Source organism: Temnothorax longispinosus, chromosome 10 (genome assembly GCF_030848805.1).
Source record: "Temnothorax longispinosus isolate EJ_2023e chromosome 10, Tlon_JGU_v1, whole genome shotgun sequence".
NCBI classification, from domain to species: Eukaryota; Metazoa; Arthropoda; class Insecta; order Hymenoptera; family Formicidae; genus Temnothorax; species Temnothorax longispinosus.
This window is the reverse complement of record NC_092367.1, coordinates 780,803-795,077: the sequence shown is the minus strand read 5'-3', so window position 1 is coordinate 795,077 and position 14,275 is coordinate 780,803. Positions and strand designations below refer to the sequence as shown.

Below are 14,275 nucleotides of genomic sequence, written 5' to 3'. Positions count from 1 at the left end.
TATATATTTTCCAGGAAGCGAGAGAAAAAGAATCTTTTTTATCCCTTTAAACTGCAAATATGAGAGAGTCATCGCAGAATTCGCGAACGCGATTACTATTCTGAAACGCACGTGAGAACGCCACGCTGAGCGCTCGCATAAGATACGATGTAATCTCTTGCTATTTCCTTTTGCACACTAACGATACATTTTATAAAAAAAAACGTGGGTTTCGTCCAAGAGCTCGGTTTTAATGAAAATATTCCAGTATTTAAAATGGTGCATTAAATAGACAGTTTGGCATATTATGCGATGCTCTTAAAATAATTAAATATGTTAAAGGCGAGACACACACACATATTTTACAAATTACATGCATTAAGTTGCGCAAGATGTATAGAAATCTGAAATATCCCCGATAATTCAAGTCCACTTCATAAATAGTATTCGCGAATTTCTTATAACATACACTGCAAATCTAAGTGTGTTATTTTTACATGCATAAACGTCTAAAAATAACACATTAAACAGAAGCTCTTTTTACGTGTTAAATTACGTCATTTAATACGTTTAATCGTATTAAAAAAATAAAAGTAAGAAATGTGTAAGAAGAGCTTCGGCTAAAATAACACACTTGGATTTGCAGTGTATAGCAACATAATAAATAAACCGTTTAAGTAGCAGTTTATTTCATTCATATTGATGGATTTACGAAACCCAATTCGTGATATTCGTTTAATTATAGTATTGAAACCTACGGAACAATCTTCTCAACGATTGTGTCCTTTAGTATTACCAAAGTAATTTCACCAAAACGAGTTCGTATCCCGGTAATACATCCTATTTCAAAAGACGCTAAAGATAAAGACAGAACAAAAGAAATTTGCCTACAATGGTGTAAAGAGAAACGTGAGAGCGTGTAAAATAAAACTCGAGACACATCTATTGCAAACGAAAAAACATCAAAATTAGTAAGTAAACAAATATTGTATGTAATTATGTGGATATTTAATTAAACATCTTTTGCAGAAAATGGTTCTAGCATATTGATTAAAAATAAGAAATATAATCGTTGAAATATAAATATAAATATAACGGCTGATCGTTTTAATTTGACTTTAAATAGTTGTATTTTATCAGCTGTGGTGAAAAAATGTAATCGGTGAAACAGCTTTTGTACATATGTATATAAAATGCATATATTTTTCATGCTTAAAAATGGCCATTCAGCTGGTCCTTTCTTGCTTCCCCGGCGTCCTCATCCAGCATCCGTCAGGATACTTTTTTTCATGTCGGAAAACCCGAAAAAATATTTTTTATACGACCTATCCTTTACACTTTACACGGACGCAAACGAGCCGTTATATAACCGGATTTATATACGTGGCAGAACCGAAATGATATACGGTCGCATGGGCAGGAAAGATTTCCGCCCTCTCGCGTTTGAATCCCTTCTTGCTCTGACATGCGGCAAAAAAAATATATCCGACCCGTTGCACCGCTGTTTCGTGCGTTATGCCGCACGTTGGTTTTACTCTCTAATGGGATCAACATACATTGCGAGGTAGGAGGACGGGAATTGCGATGCAATTACCCCTTGGCCAAGAAGCTCAACGACGAGCGTTAAAATTCTACGATTTGTTCCAGCAATGAAAAAATCAGAATTCGCGAACGGCCGGCGGATACCGCAAGAATATACGCCGTTTAACCCTAGATGTTAACTTGTCAGTTTGATTGCGATAAGTTTAATTTCCAATCTGACGGGCGTATGAATCGCACATTGGAATGCATGATAAAATCCTCGTAGCACACGTTTAAAATTCCAAACTGGAAAGTCCCCGTTGCTTTTGTGCAGCAACATATAGTATGAGCCATTGGAACAGTAATATAAGTCAGAGATACAAAGGGATTTGCGCAGAGTTACCCGATATTTGTAATCCCCCCGCGATCTGATTTCGCGAATGCCTCGGAAAATCTGAGCCCTTTACCAAAGTCTATTTCCTGCATGGTCTACAGATCGAGCGTCTATTGGCCTCATACATAGGCTACATATCGTAAAGCCCCTAACATAAACGTAAATATTTACATAGAAAGAGGGCTGTGGCGGAAGTATATACCCGCGCGCTACGGCGGAAGATTTTCGTCTCTCTTACGCGCGAATTCTCCGTAACGCCACTTCACGTTCGCGATCGAGAAGAAACGGGACTCCGTTTTTATCGGATTATCTCCCTCGTGCATTTGTATCGGAGCAATTTTTGCAATTTCCTTGATTATTCCTTGCCGTTTAATGATATACGATTTTTCAGGGAGAGAGAATATATTCCTCTCCGGATTGAGCTACATCGAACGAAACTGGAGTTCGTTGAACCGGCGAGGAAGAAAGCGTGCAAAGCTCTCGCGATTCGTGACGTTGCATCGTCCCAGGGTGAAATGGGCGACGTGTCGTCGTGCTCTCGTTGCTCCGAAGTCTCATTGTAAGACAAATTACGCATTCGCGTGTCACATTAACGCTCGCTCGCGTTTGTTGTACCGCACATATTAGCAACGTCGCAATAAACAGAACGAAGTCTAAAAAATAACGAATAAATTTCACGACGGACGTAAGAAATCTCATTAAAAATAGAGAATCGATTAAAATCGAAAAATATTCGCGAGGAGAGTAACAAGAGTAAAGTCCCCTTAAACTCGTAAAACATCTCTGTTCCATAATATTCAAGTTATAACGGCAAAAATCAACATTGTGGAAACGGAAGCGCGCAATATTTGTCTAACAATCGCGATAATTCCGCGATATTTTGCGTTTGAGGATACGCGGTCGCGATAACAATATTCCTGAAATACATATCGCGAGAGTTATCGGAATTAGACACCCGCGATATTGATCACGCTTCTTTCTGGCCCGTGACGTAAACATTTTTCTATTTCGATACCGTGGCGAAAAATATCGCGAGCGGACGCGTAAACCGAACGCCCGCGCCGCCGCGCCGTGCGGGAATTTACGACGGTGATAACACCGAGGTACGACTATCAATCGTCCGTTGCATTCCCGCCGACCCTTGACAGTCTCGGCAATTTTTATCCCGCGTCTATCTTCGCGGTCTATCGGCGAACGTACTTTTCCATACGCTTTCGTCGCCGCGCGAAACAGACGCTCCGGCGTTTTCTTCCAAAAGTTCGCGTCGCGTATATTTTTGACCCGCTTGACGATCTAACTCCGGTGAGATATACCCGGGAAAAATAAAATCGTACGACCGCAAACGTCACTTCACCCGAAATATCGACAGCGCTCAATTTCGGAGCACGGCGGCGCGCGGCGTCGTACAGAAATCTTCCGGCGACGATAAATGTTCCCTTCGAAGACACGGAGATCTCGAGAATTAAAACACCTGACACTTTCGCACGCGCTATTTATTTTAAATGAGAATGCAGCGAGTTTATACAAGGCAGAGAGATATTCCGTTCCGACTCGGGAACGCGTATTTTCCCTATGCGTGAGAAACGCGTGTCGAAAGCTACTGCTTCAATATTGACAATGCTGATGTTCCGCGGAGTCTTTGACATGTCGCGCATTCAGTTCTTTTCGTTATATCAGCAAGAAAATGAAACCACTTTATATTCTTTTGCTTTTTTTCCTTTAATTGTGCTATTGTATTCGACTACTCGGTACTCTTATATATATAATATTCATAAATTATAATTTCAGATTCGTTCTAATGCTTTCTTTCTTATAATCTCACATTTTTCACGCTTTTTTTATGTTAAAAATGCGATAAAACGGCACAAAGAACGCGAGTACAAGTACGAGCCATGAAAATTAATTGCAGCAGAGATTACAAGAAAGTTTGCACATATATTTTATCAAGCCTGATATCGATCGACATGCGCACGAAGAAATTATAATTTTCCGACGATAATAAAAAGAGGCTAATGAGACGGTGTAACGGAAAGAACGGCAAAAGGGTTAAAACACAATTCATCGAATATAATTAACGCAACAATTAACGCGTCAAGTATTATATTGCGTTCACATGCGGTGCGCTGCTCCATTTTGCTAATCGCGCGCCCTTAAACGAGCGATACCACCTGGTGCACTCTGGTAATCGCCTTGAAATCCAAAATCTGTATGTCGGTAAACTATGTTTCATAAACGATAAATCAAAACGCGATATAAAGCGTCGAGGATCTAATTGCACTGCACGTTCAAAACACGTAGCGTAGCTGCAGGTAGATCTTTCGTTTCATCCCGCGCGCTCTCGCATAACAAACTCGTCGATTTATATTACGAAGAGCAAACAATTCGTGGCTATGATAGCGCGAAATAAGACATGAGTAAATGTGTGTAACAAAACTCACTGGAAGTTGTCCGTTCATTCGCTCCCCGGGCTCTCGTGCGAGCAGGGCAGGGCAGGCCGTTGAAAAATCCTCAAAAATCAACAAAAGGACACTGGGCAAAAACGAGGATCCACGGAAACACAAAGAGTTCGCTCCGCTCACAAAACGCAAACTCAACCGCACGTAAAACGGCGTTCACCGGGTGGGACGAGACGCGAGGCGCAGCGAGCAAGGGAGGAAGGAAGGAAGGAAGGAATGCGGTGTGACGCGCGTGACAGCCGCGAGGAAAGCAACTCGCGCTTAAACGGCGAGCTGTCTTCTGCCGTTCTTCTGCCGCGCTCGCGACGAGGCCGATCGGAGCGTCGACCGACGACGCTTTTATCTCTTGAAAAATTCGTAAAAACGTCGAATGGAGAACGACCTCGAGGACGAGGGTGGGAAAACAGTGAGGAAAAGAGAGACAGAGGGAGGAAAAGAAAGGGGGAGAGAGAGAGAGAGAGAGAGACAGAGAGAAAGAGAGAGAGGACGGTGAAGCTTGCACGCGGCCCGCGTACGAGGGAGCTTCGAAAGTACCGACGCGACGGACGAAGCACTTTCCCGTACGAGGCTCTGCCGGGTACTGGGGGTAGCGCGAGGTCGCGCTATCGAACGCTCCTCCGCAGTCCGCTCCGCCGCGGCCGGCTCCGCGCGCCGCGCCGGCCAGTTGACGCTACCGGCGCGCACGGCGCGGCGCCGCGCGTCCAATCGCCGCCGTTTGCGCCTAGCAGAGTCCGTCGCCGTCGTCCTGAAATCGCGCCGCTCCGCTTCGCGCGCGTTAGATATCCGTTAACTGTTTTTAATTTTCGGATTGAGACACGATCCACACAGGAGAAGGAAGGATAAATATTTTTCCTTCCTGCGGTACCTATCTCCCGTATTTTTCTCAGGCAAATTGACAAACATTCAGCAACAATTTCAATCTCGAATTAATTCGTTATAGAGTGCACCCCCCTACAGCGCGCACAACCGCAACAACATTTTTAATTAATTACAGCGTTTCCATTAACCGCCATCGCGTCGCCAAAGTAAACAAAATGTTATGCGGTACGGTATGGGCGAAGACACCGCCGGTAAAATTACAGAATTTATTCAATTTTTAAAATCAAATTCGCGTCTCTACCACTTGCCGCGGTAGCAAGAATTTAATTAACACGAGAACCGCGGCCGGCGTCGCGGTTTATTGCTTTTTTTATTTTACACATATATAATCCGAGATGTATTTTTGTTCGTTACCCTCATTGATCGTTCCGTTTGTTGTCATCGATTATTTACGATCTGGGCAGAATTCGACAACAAGGATACGCGCGATGATGCGCGTATTCGCGATAGCGGACATACTGACGGATACGTGATGTTATCCCACGAGCAATATCCAAGATGAGATTGCTCTAACGCGTATTAACGCTTCTAATTTATGCGGGTCCATTGGCCGTGCGAGATCGCTCAAACCACACTCGGCTATCCTGGACGGCTGGACGTAGCATCGCGGTCGGCCTCTCCGCGCAAACAGTTCAGCGCGTCGCTATGATCACGTTGATCAAGAGGCTCAAAGGGATAGGGAAACACCTAGAAACCCTCAACTAGCGTCTACGGTATTGTCTCGGGAGCATGATTAATGCATAACAGACTCATTGTCATTAAGTACGGAACAGATGCGCGCACATTTTTTCCATGTAACACAATTTCGTACGATTTCACGTGATCTTCAGAGCGCGATGATATTAAATGTTTAAAATTAATATGCAGCCTAGATTTATGCGCTAAAATTAAAAGAGTTATCTTTTACGTGCGAGAGGGGAGCAATTTGTAGCGATAATGCTGCGAATGTGTCGAATACCTTGTTCGGAGAAACAATGCGGAGTAACCTGTATATTTATTGGCCCCTGGGTAGATATTGACTATGATGCTGTTTTCGCGATGGAACATACCGCGCTAAATAACGTCTGCGCAAACAAGTTGGCAGATGAGTCCTCTTCACCATCCAATATACGCACTATGTTGCCATAACGTTATTGCAAAATTGGATATTTCCTTGGAAAATCACAAGCCTCTCTATACTAATTTTAATTATCTATTTTCCAAATAACGTCTGCGCGTCACGAAATTTATAATATTCTGATCAAAAAAATTTCTAATACCTGACACATAGAAACAAAATATTTTATTCGTTTCAAAACTTTATTCGTTTCACTCCACCAAAAAATGGCTGCGATAAAAATGAGATACGATAATATATGAAATTAGGATTAATTGCCTTGACGGCGTTCCTCGATCCGCATTGAAATTGCGATTATCCGGCGGCACAAAGGGACATGTTAGACGTGTTTAACCAGAACCCCCTCGAGCGATGCGCGAAACACCCCCTACACCGTTATCCTCAGGAAGCAATTAATCCTCGTGGAACGTTTGATCCAAGGGGCAGGTAAAAGAGTAAGCTTAGAGTGTAACCCTCTTCGCCGGGGCGAGGATATTGTGCTCTAATTAGACGAAAGAATTTCATTCCTCGATCCAATTTCCGTGCGGCGCGAACGGGCCGCTCTTGAATAATCGTTAGCAGAACTTTCGCGCTTTGCCGGATTACCATACTTTCCAGCAATAAGAGAACGGTACCTTCGTCTTCGGGGCTCTCTCGCCGCTTTATACCTCACGGAGAATCTCATTTTTCTCGACGAAACGACCATAAACGCTTCTCTATAATCATGCTAATCGCGCGTAGGCGTCATTCGAGCGCGTTGAATTTACCCCCGCGAATAAAGTGCGCGTCGAGTGCGCGACGCAACACAGAAATTATGACTCTTTGAAAATAAGATACTGAGAAATAAATGGCGAGAGCTAAAAATAAATACAACGGAAAGATGTAAGCTCGCGGAAGTTCTTTTCAAACGCTATTAGGAACATTTGTTTCTTACGGTGATAGATACAAAGTATCTATTCTTGCATTTTATTTTGGAAAAGCGATATTTCGTATAGGTACAAGCAATCCTGTCAAAAGCGTCAGATGTACGCGATATTAAAGTCACGAAATGACTCGTCTATGCAAATATGAAATAGTTAAAGAGAAACAGAACAATATTATTTGCCGATGGATATCATATTCACGGTTCATCTCTATGAGAATAACACTCAGCTCAAAAACAATCTTTAATTTATAGTCTTCAAAAGTCAGTCTTCACGTTGAAGAGTCTCATATTAATATATAATTTATGCCATTATTCTTGCTTGATACAGTTGACATTCGTGTCGACATCTACTTATGCTTATCATGATATTTTTGATCTCGTTTAGTTCACGAGATTTAAATCTAAGGCTTTGTTATAATCGGAAATTCGTGCAACGCCGCGTTCTCTATCTCACGAGACGTTCTCTAGCGATCGCAGACCACAATCTCGCGAATTAAAGCAATTAAAACCTGATTAAAGGCCGACCATCCAGTCCCTCTCGAGTTTCACCGCCGCCCGTCGGTGTCGGGAAGAAAAAGAGAACCGCACGTCTCGTTTGATTCGCAGAAAGCGATCCGTCTTCATTACTAGCCACCACATCGTATATCCTGACAGCGATAATGGCAACGGAAATGCGCGAGCGGTCCAATCGCTTATGAAAATCGCGGATAATAACTTCTCCAGCGCGTTCAGTAACTTTATCCTCGTTACCTTCTATCATTTAGTTCTCGCTGAATTATCATAACAATGCGCGTATAATATCACACCGTTCGCAGACGCAGATGTGATATACATTTCGTTGTATTTTGCCACGTATCGCCGAATCTAATTTATTTCGAGATACTGCCGATTCATATCGCCGGCCCGATGAATTTGATGCGGAGAAGAAAGGAAGTAGCAAGCCGCGATCGGAGCTACTCTCTTGTACTGCCCTCCCGCTTTTCTTCTCCGGGGAGAATTGAAAGTGACTCCAACAAGCAGTATACGGGGGTTTAAAAAGGATTAATCCTCATCTTTAATCTCTCTCCGCGCTATGTCAATAATCATCTTCCAAAGGTTAATCCCGTTTCTTTTCGCCTAAGGTTACTTTAATCGAAAATGAGAGCGCGAGTGTGCGTTGATCAGTGCGTCTTGAATGAACTCGAGAGATATCAAAAGCGAGCCCGGACCGATTACAAATTCAAACGACTATCAAAGACCGGCGCAATAATCTCCGATATCTGAACGAGCTTCTCCCCCTCCCCCTAACCCCTTGTTATCATGATGGAAACGTCGATATTCGCGCACCTGCCGCGTATAATCTCTGTCAAATCCGCTTCATCCATTTGAGCGAAATGTAATCACGTCTGAACAGTTTCGGTGTGTAACAATCGATCGATCGTACACGAACGAAAAGATTTGCGGTCGGTCGTTGGTCGCTGTTACAGTTCGCGTCGCGATGCCCGCAATTCAGTTTCTATTAGCGTGCGCATACAACATTAAGGGCGCGCGTTCACTCGATAACGGAGAGCGCAATCGGCCAAATAACTCTGGCCGCGATAATGCAGATATAACGCAATTAATGTAATATTGAAGAGTGCCACTGTGATGATATCCACTCCGTCACAAAATTGTCGTAATGATGCGCGCGCCATTCGCGGCACCGCATAAAACCGCGTAACATCGAGCGTCAATATCGAAAGATTGACTATCAATCTACCTCGGGAGATCGAGTTTTCGAGACACGATACTTACAACTTTATTAGAAAATCGAAGAGCGCTCCTAGAGCAATCGCTCACACGCGATCGTTACTTTTCGCGAGGCAGCCCTTTAACGAGAGTTAATGACGCGACGAAAGGGGACATAAATAAATGATCGAGCGGACGAATTGTCGAGGGGTCCGTTGTCGAGGGAAGACGAATTCTGTCGCGCTTCGCAGTCAAACTATGAATCAACGTGCGCGCCACGCCTTCGTTTCATTCACGAGATCCGACGAGATCGAGAGAGCGCGAGACATCGTGGGTATGCGAGCGAGAGACGAATGGAGCGACAGAGAGAGGATTAAGGGATATAGAAAGACAGACGCGAGAGGGAAGAAGGAGAAAGCGGATTGAGGAAGAGTGAAAGGGAGAAACGAGACTGCCAGGGGCAGAGATTGCGGTGTCCGTTTTGGCCTTTATTAATGCCATCAGAGTCACTGCGGCGACGCTGCGTTAAGAGTGTCCGCTCGAGTGTCAAGCACTCAACGGAACAAGACCGAATGAGAAACAGGCAAATGAAAGCGAAAGGAAGGCAGGGCAGGAAATCCACGATAAATCCAAATCGGCAGTTTTTTGATCGACCGAGTCTCTTTATATCGCGCGCGATTAGGACAAAAGGAAGAGAAAGAACGCGCGGAGCCAATCTATGGCGATCTGCTCGAACGGATCGACGCGGCAAATTCGCGCGGGGCGAAGCTGTCATTCGTACGTAATTAACTGTCCCGTCGAGCTTGGCCGCGATTCAAATTGAATTGACTATCGTTATGCGTCGGGGTCGCGGAGAGGACGGTGATGGTGCGGTGGCGGTGATGGTGCGGCGCAGCCGATTTCATTTGATTTCCGACCGGATCGGCCCGGAGAACCGAAGGCGTGACTGAAAAATATCCCACGGTAATTACGGCCGGCTTTTGTAATTATACACTCCGAAAATGTCCGGTAGAAATTTATATCGTATATCGGCGCTCGGCGCATACGGCGCATGAAAGCCGCGTCCCGCCATTGTTTCCACCTGCGATTCTGCACGCGATCATTTCATTTATTTACGCATAATCAACGCGCGTCCGACGCTGATTCCAATAAAGAATGAACGAATTTTACACGATACTTTTCGCGCCACGTCTATCAATAATTTTTGCGATACGACGCATACAGCTCTCGGCTTAATTACGATCATCACTTTTAGAGCTGACGACGAGACTTCCATCAGAAAGTATGAAAAGCGAGATGAAAAGCTATTAAAAAACGGTAATGAGTTTTTAGTGTGTGCAATATACAATTGAATACCTCCTGTGTAAAAAGCTTTCTACGCGAAAAGCAATAAGATATACATAGCAGCTAATGGACTAATAAATAGTAATATAATCATTAATGGTATAAATCACCCCGACAACGTCCGTAATTTTTAAAATATTTCCCGCGATATTGGAACGGCGGGTCGTTAACTGCGAGCTACTTAAGCAGCGACACGCGATATTATGCGCGTAATAACCCGTGAATACCGTGCTTGGTAACTCGAAATCGAAAACTTAGCCGAGACGCTCGCGCGTGTGCGAGCGAGCGAGCGAAGAGCGCAGCGCCGCGCCGGTAACGGAACGATTTGCGAAATGAAATCACGAACTTCTGCCACGTGTGCACAACGACAGTGCATTGTCCCGTTTATAATGGCAATTTACCTGCCGTAACGAACAACGCCAAGTTTCGTCGGCCGAGGTTCATCTTCGACGCGAGGCATGTTCTTTGTTCATTCAACCCCTATACGCCTCTAATCGCTAAACGTATTCGCTACAACGTGCCATTATTTGCCATTCCACGTCAGCTTTCTCCGTTCAGCTGACACCCTTTTCCGCGTTTTCGTCATCTGGCGTCTAAAACTTGTTTCGCAATCATAAGCTATTTCGCGTGTGTCCCAATTGCGCGCCGTCTTTGAATTAATCCCGATGCGAAAGAAACTGTAAATGGATTATCTCGGACCTCGAAACGGCGCGATTCTCGAGAGAGCGACGCAACTTTTTTAACGCGACTAATCTCGATTCGTTTCCCCGGATACTTCACGACGTAATTCGCGAGATGAAAAAGCCGATACGGTAGAAACTCTGTAATTTCAATCTCCGTTGTTGGAGCCGCTTGTTGTTCTCAACCTGTTCGGCGAACGCGCAGCCGGGAAAAGGTGTGTCTCTCTTTCTCTCTCTCTCTCTCTCTCTCTCTCTCTCTCTCTCGTCGAGACTCTACATTGATCGTAGGCGGGAACTGCAGCTAAAGTAATTTCGACGGGCTCGAATTTCATGTGCCATGCACGCGTACAGGAAAATGATCTTGCTGTTATCTCTCGATGATCGTTCAACTGCGACATCGAATCCGCAAGCAATGTCGTCGGGCGCGCGGTACAACGCTTTGTGGGACAGATGGCATTTCAAAGTTGGTCCCAACTGCGACTCACCACTCATCTATACGCCCCGTTCTTCGCAACTGCGGTTCGTGCGACTTCGATCGAAGGCAAACTCGGAACTGGATTAGGAATCCCGCGAATAGTTACCATAACTAATAGACACACGGCCCAAAATTATCCATTCGTATGATACGCGAAATGCATTATGACGCATGCATATTTACCTGTATCCTGATGCAGGAGAGGGCCTCGTTAATTTCGACCTGATAGCGACGTAATCAGTCAATCGCTTGGATCTATTAAATTCACCATAGCGTGCATTTCCGGATTAACATTGACACCGTTTCTCTTTACGAGCAAATATCTCACGGTAACGCCGATTCTGATAGCCGAAGTGATAAATCACAAATTTACGGATCTATCTGCAATTAATCTGCTTTTTAAATGCTGTTTTGGCGGAAATATATGAAAATTGTGAACGCGACTGAAACGGCATTTCGCGGATCGGACCTTCAATCCTATCGCATATTGCATGCATTTTGCGCGAGATAAGCTATCGTACCAACCGCGCTCGTTTCATTTAAAATCACCTAGTTTTATACGATGCGACTGGTCCCTCCGATCCCGCGAAAAACAGGAAAAAAAATAGATTTGTTACACCAACTACGTAAATAATGACGTATTCGAGCTCGCGTATCTTCGCAGCCAGATGCGCTACGTTCGCGGGTTTATTGTTGTTACGCAAACAACCGGAACTCCGGGCGGCCCGGATGTGTGTTTATCGTCAGATTAGCGATTTCATTGCCCCAAGCTTTTCTGCTTCGAGGCATCGAAGGGGTATGCGAACGAGGCTGCCGCTGCGCTACGTTTCGTTCACGCGCTTGCGAATCATTCACGGTAAAATCGAACAGAGCATGAAAAGGCCCAGGGAGAATACGTACTAATTAACGAGGCATTTCGCCAACAGCGTCAAAAGGGAATTTGATTTAGAGGCAAATCCACCGCGCCGCTGACCGCATAATATCTCTCGCATAAGTGAATCTGATCAATTAAATCTACTGAATGCAGATACAAATCCTGCCTATCTCTAACGGCATTCGTACAATCTATCCATGATCATAGTTAATCTCCGTCACATAAACAAGATTTTGGAAACGCAGTTGAGCCCCTTTCAAAGCATGATTTTCTCCAATCTATCAATCTGTGGAACATATTTGCAATCTAATGTAAAAGCAATACTAATAGCAGCTGCGTCCAATTATTATTTATGTATAGAAGGCTTACAGCCTAGTTGCATTTCAGCACGAATCTAGAGAACACTTTATTCCGTGTTACAATTGATATTTTTATATTACTGAGAAATTACTATTTTGCGCATTTTGAACGAATTCGAATTATAATTTGCAAATAATCTAATACCTGTAATAACATATATCGTAAAAATGGCGATGACTTTCTCAGATATCAAATCGGTAGCGCCCCAAAAAACGTGTCTTGCACAAATGTATCACGACTATGTACATATAGCCGAGAGATAGATCTTTCTCCGCTTGTGTCTGGTAACTGAAGTATAGCATTATCGCACGTAAAAATCTAGGCTACCACTACTACAAAGCATCCCGTACGATACAAACGTGGCGCCTGCGAGAGATCCATAGATCCACGTACGCTCGCGTGCGTCAACGTGAGTGGTATATTAGGATAAGCGCGTATCTCTAAACGCGGAAGTTTAGGTACATCGTTGCGCATGACGTCAAAGTCAACTCGAAATTTCACGGATCCTGCTCTAATCTAATGGTTACGGATTGGGTTTACGATGCGGGGAAGATCGACGACGGGATAAGGTTAGCAGCGTCATAACACGCGCGCGTAACTAGACGAAAATCCTGACTTCGTATAATGCAATTAACTGCGACGGCATGCGTGGATTCATATTACGATGCGGTTTATCCGATGATCCCGTTTAGCGCGTCGCTAACTTTATAACGTTAATTTTAATCGAGGTTCGCCGTTAATGCATTTATCTCATTTAATTCAAGCATTTACACGGTATGAATGGAAATAAACAGAGCGAATCGGTTGCTACGTATTTCGCGCGGTCCCGATGAAAGGCGCAGTAAGGCTTCGCCAACCTGGATAGAAGCAAGCGCGCAAGTGATAGGCAAAGTGGAAGAGCGCATAAATAGATAATGGATCTAAATAAAGTGGAGAATATTTCACACTAGTTGAACTCGCGAGGGATGCACCGCGGCGGGTCTAATGGCAGCGGGTCATGTTTACGATCCGGGCACGAATCGAGAAGCCGTTTCGCGGTCGCGCAGCGCCGACTCTTTTATAAAACTTAATTTTCTGGATAATTTTACCATTTGTTACCGCCTTTCCTCTTACGCGTTACAGTCATAATTTACAGTCGTCGTGCAGCCGAGCGTTAATGGAAATTTTAGGTACCGTCTCCTCTCTATCTTCCGCTCTTCCTTCCACTTCTCTCTCTTTTTTTTTTCGTCATCGCAGATTTAAGAGGAACGTTTAACGTTTTACATGGTCTGAAACTTCGGGAGAGCCGCATTAAAAGCGTGCCAGAAAGTACGTAAATATCCAGTCGAAATTTACATAATTTATCGCGATCTCTCCCCCTTCAGGGAGGAGCGGCTTATACCCTATTCGCGTTTTATTTCACCGTAACAAGTGGCAAGAATAGAAACGGTAAGTCCAGTTCCCTCAATGTGCTGTACAACGAGAGGTATTCTCTTCTTACACGGTCCCTGTTATTTACAGGAATATTGAGAAACGCCGTGTACTTAGTACCGTCGGGAAGCGACGTTTGCCTTGCAAGAATAAGCAAACAAGCAGTACTCAAACC

The 14,275-nt window shown here is 44.2% G+C and overlaps 1 protein-coding gene across 11 annotated transcripts in view; it reads right to left on the bottom strand.

Annotated features, from left to right (window-relative positions):
* Window positions 1-14,275, bottom strand: part of LOC139820380 (protein turtle) — a 265,980-nt gene that overhangs the window by 227,586 nt on the left and 24,119 nt on the right. For 2 of the 11 annotated variants that reach the window (XM_071790579.1, XM_071790580.1), the window contains exon 1: window positions 4,333-4,920. The exons of the other annotated variants lie outside the window; for them this stretch is intronic. The gene's annotated coding sequence lies outside the window, so the exon portion shown is untranslated. Of the gene's footprint in view, window positions 1-4,332; window positions 4,921-14,275 lie in introns of those variants that run through there. 11 annotated transcript variants of the gene reach the window in all.